General features: G+C 44.4%; 1 protein-coding gene across 1 annotated transcript in view; it reads right to left on the reverse strand.

Moving 5' to 3' along the window:
* LOC122814954 (homeodomain-interacting protein kinase 2-like) overlaps positions 1–5,000 on the reverse strand; it is a 176,793-nt gene that overhangs the window by 22,273 nt on the left and 149,520 nt on the right. The gene's annotated exons all lie outside the window — the stretch shown is intronic.

Below are 5,000 nucleotides of genomic sequence, written 5' to 3' on the forward strand. Positions count from 1 at the left end.
TCTGTGTAACAGTTATTGCATGTGCCACAGAGCTTATAGGGCTGAGGGGTGTATGCAGGTAAGACTATGGTGGTTGACATCAGTAGCTCTTGTAAAGTGGACAATGGTAAGTGTAGTGGGTGGAACACACCTCAGATTGGTAAAACCCATATCCCCAAGAGGATATTGTATTGACCAAACACAAAGAGAATACTGTTCACACACACACACACACACACACACACACACACACACACACACACACACACACACACACACACACACAGGAGCACAGTTGCCAGTGCTGGGTTTGGAACCCCTACCCATCTAATTAGCGGTACTACAGCGTTATGCGGTTATCGCAGGTGTGTTATGCGGTTATCGCAGGTGGCACAGAACTAATAGTGTGATGGCTGTTCCAAGGTACCTGTAAATTGGATAATATCACATGCCCTTCTGAGGTATAGCAATGGGGAGTGTACTGGGAGAGAAAGGACTCATTATGCTGTCACCTATGAGTTTTCACACTCACAAACACTGCTATATACACCAATGCACACAAACACACACACACACACACACACACACACACACACACACACACACACACACACACACACACACACACACACACAGACACACACACACACACACACACACACATTTTCCAGTACTGACATTAGTGGCCCTACCTATCATGTTATTCATTCCATACTGTTACATTGCTGTTGCACATGGCATGGGGCTTATAGGGCTGAAGAGTGTCTACAGACACCTCTACAGTAAATGTGAACAGTGGGCTTCATAAAGTGGACATTGGAATGTGCACTGCATGGCCTAAAATTGTAAACCACTGCCACACAATAGATATAGTTCACACATACATACATGCCATAAACTGAGATTAGAACCCCTACCTATCTAGTTATTGCTATTGCAGTGCTATGCATTTATTGCATGTGCCACAAAGCTGTAATTCTAAGGTGAGCAACATCACCAGGCCTTGTAAAGTATGGCAATGGAAGGTGTACTGGGTAAGAATGGACTGAAAATACATTAACCTATAGTTATACACACTTACAAACAAAAGTACACTCATACACTCATTTTCCAGGACTGAGATTAGCAGCTCTGCCTATCTTGTTAGTCAGTCCATACTGTTATATAGTTCCTGCATGCAACACAGGGCTTATTGGGCTAAAGAGTGTCAACAGATACCTCTACGGTTGATGAAGACAGCAGACCTTGTAAAGTGGACCTTGGGATGTGTACTGGGAGTACCACAGTCTAAAAATGTAAAACCAACCCCCCAATGGATATAGTTCTTACTCAAACACATACACAGGATACAATTCTCTCTCTCTCTCACACACACACACACACACACACACACACACACACACACACACACACACACACACACACACACACACACACTTCTCAGGACTGAGCTTAGAAACCCTACCCATCTAGTTAATGCTTCTACAATGTTACGCATTGCTTGCACATGCCATGGAGCTTGTAGGGTGAAGAGTGTCCCACAGTTCTTCTAAGGTGAACAACATCACAAGTTCTTGTAAAGTATGACAATGGACAGTGTACTGGGAGAGTGAGGCCTCAAAATGCTGTATCCTACAAATATACCCACAAACAGTTTACACACACACACACACACACACACACACACACACACACACACACACACACACACACACACACACACACACCTATCTAGTTATTGGTACTATAGTGTTATTAAGGTACCACACACCACAGGGTTTGTAGGGAGAAGACTCTCCCAAGGTACCTGTAAAGTGAATAACATCATCAGTTCTTGTAATGTATGGCAATGGGAGGTGTACTGGGTGAGAAGGGCCTCAATCTACTTTCACCTACATGTTTACAGACTCACAAACACTTTTATGTACACTGATGCACGCACACACACACACACACACACACACACACACACACACACACACACACACACACACACACACACACACACACACACACACACACACATGCCAGTACTGAGATCCATAGGCTCATAGGTTCATAGGTGTGTACTAGGCGAATGGCCACCGAGCCTTTACAAGCCTAGCTCATAGGATCACCCTGGCATCGTAGCACCTGACATTATTCCCCAATGTGTCTATTGAGTATAGTCACTGGAGTGATCCCCAGGGTGAGATTTCAATTCCCCATCCACTCATCCAGTTTTATCTTGCAGAGGGCCAGTGAGGTGCTCTGCTTGACATGTATGTGAAGTCTATTCCATAGCGTGGCCAGTCTCTGGGTTATGAACCTGTCCCTCCAGCATGTTCTTTTGATTGTGGAAATAGGGTTGAGGTCTCTGAGGCATGTGGTGCAGATGGATTGGGTTTCTATAGATGTAGCATGCCTAACAGAGCTGGGTCAGACCTGGATTTGTAAGTCAAGCAGAGATCACCTCTAACTAGCCAGTATGAGACAGAAAATAGTTGGAGTTATTGGAGTCTGTATATATAGGACAAGTGTTTAAGGCCTAGCATCCTCTTTGTGAGGTTCTTTTGCAGCCTCTCCAGGTGTTGCAGGTGTGTAGTGAGGAACATGCCAGATGGGCCATTGTACTTGATTGGCCTAATGAGGGAAACTTAGAGGGGGACTATGACCTCTTTCTTCCTGGATGCAACACCCTTAATAATGAGATGTGCCACACAGAAAAACATTCTGACCACAGTGGTACTGTGGTGGTCAACACCCAGGTTGCTGTCAACCTGTGTTCCCAGTTCTCTTATAATGACTTCTGTGTTCAGTGGACTACCATCAATGTGGTGATTCATGGAACCAAGTTGATCCCAAAGGGGATGGTGACACATTTTTGGGCATTGAGCTTAAGGCCAGGTTTCTGACAACAGTTGTAGGTCTCAATGAGGCCTTTCTGCAAGATGTCAACATCACTTGGGGAGGTTATAATAGCACCCACCTTGCAGTCATCTGCAAACATTGTCAGCCAGAGTCCCTTCATGTTGGGCTTTACTTCAGAGGCATAGATACCGAACACGGGGGAACTCAGGACCAGTCTCTGTGGTACTCCACTCATGACTGGTCGGCAGTCTGACATGGAGTCCAATGCTTTCACACTGTGGATTCTATCTGTGAGCCAGTTTGCAACCCACCTAGTGATATAGGGGTTGATGCCTAGCTGGGTGTGTTTGTCTATGATTCCTGACTGGGGAATAGTATCAAAGGATAAGAAGACCCGGATATCTTTTTATTTATTCCATACTGTTACAGAGTTATTTCACATGGCACAGAGCTTACAGGGCACCAGAGTGTCTACAGCTACATCTACAGTGAATGACAGCAGTTGCCTTGTAAGGTGGACATTGGGACATGTACTGGGTGGACCACAAAAAAAATTGCAAAACCCATCCCCCAATGGGTATGGTTCCCACCCAAACACATACACAGGATACTGTTCTCTCTCTCACATATACACACACACACACACACACACACACACACACACACACACACACACACACACACACACACACATTTGCCAGGACTGAGATTAGAATCCCTACCTATTTAGTTATTGCTACTACAGTGTTATGCATTTAGCACATGCGCCACAGAGCTTATAGGGTATACAGTGTCCCAGGGTAATTTTGGGGTGAGGAACATCAGCAGCTCTTGTAAAGTATGACAATGGGAGATGTACTGGGTGAGAAAGGCCACACAATACTTTAACCTAACAATATATGCACTTACAAACACAAATACACTCACATACACATTTGCCAAGACTGAGATTAGAACCCCTACTTAAGTAGTTATTTGTACTATAGTGTTATGCAGTTATCACACACATCACAGAGCTTATAGGGGTGAGAGCTGCCCACAGGTACTTCTAATGTGACTGATATCAGCAGGACTGCTAATGTAGGGCAATGGGAAGTGTACTGGTTGTGACTGGGCTCAAAATCTTTAACCTACAAACACACATACATTTATATTTGCCAGGATTGGGATTAAATCCCCTACCTAACTAGTTAGTTGTACTATGGTGTTACACAGTTATTGCACGCACCACAGAGCTTATAGGGCTGAGGGTTGGCCATAGGTACTTCTAAGGTGACTGACATCAGCAGGCCTGCTAAAGTAGGGCAATGGGAAGTGTACTGGTTGTGAATGGGCTCAACATTTTTAACCTACAAACATGCACATACATATTTACATTTGCCAGGTCTGGGAGTAAATCCCCTACCTAACTATTTAGGTTCATAGGTTCATAGGTAGGTACTAGACTATCTGCCTGAGGGCATTTATAAGCCTAGCCAGAGTGTGTCAGCGTTCGCCGACCCATTGATTAATTAACTGAGCCTTTGTCAAGCAGAGCCAATTAAGTGATACTAGGGGTGTATTTTCTGTTACCCATCCACTCGTCAAGGTTTCTCTTGAAGAGTGTTAGTGAGGGGGCTCTGCCTAATGTAGATAGGAATTTTGTTCCAAAGCATGGGGAGTCTCTGACAGGAATCTATCCCTCCAGCATGTTCTATTTATTGTTGTGGTGAGGTTTAGCTCACTAGAGCGTGTGGCTTGGATTTCTTTAGGTGGAGCATGTCCATCAATTCTGAGTTGGACATGGCTTTGTAAGCCAGGCAGAGATCACCTCTGAGTAAGCAATATGCCACTGAGTACAGCCGGAGTTTTTTCAGTTGGTCTGCATAGGACATATGTTTGTGGCCAGTAATCCTCTTGGTGAGGTACTTTTGTGGTCTTTCCAGCTGTTGGAAGTGTCTTGTGAGGTACATCCCAAATGGGGCATCATACTCTATGATGGGTCTGATGAGTGACAAGCAGAGGAGCACTATAACCTCTTTATTTCTAGATGCAAACCCTTTAGTAATTAGATGGGCCACGTAGAAGGATTTCCTAACTACTTTGGCAATATGATTATGATTATCAAAGGAGAGATTATTATCTACCTGGGTCCCCAGATCTCTTATTACCTCTTCTGTATTAAGGGGGCT

The sequence above is a fragment of the Protopterus annectens genome, chromosome 11.part0 (assembly GCF_019279795.1).
Source record: "Protopterus annectens isolate FY-2018-M chromosome 11.part0, PAN1.0, whole genome shotgun sequence".
Taxonomy (NCBI): Eukaryota; Metazoa; Chordata; order Ceratodontiformes; family Protopteridae; genus Protopterus; species Protopterus annectens.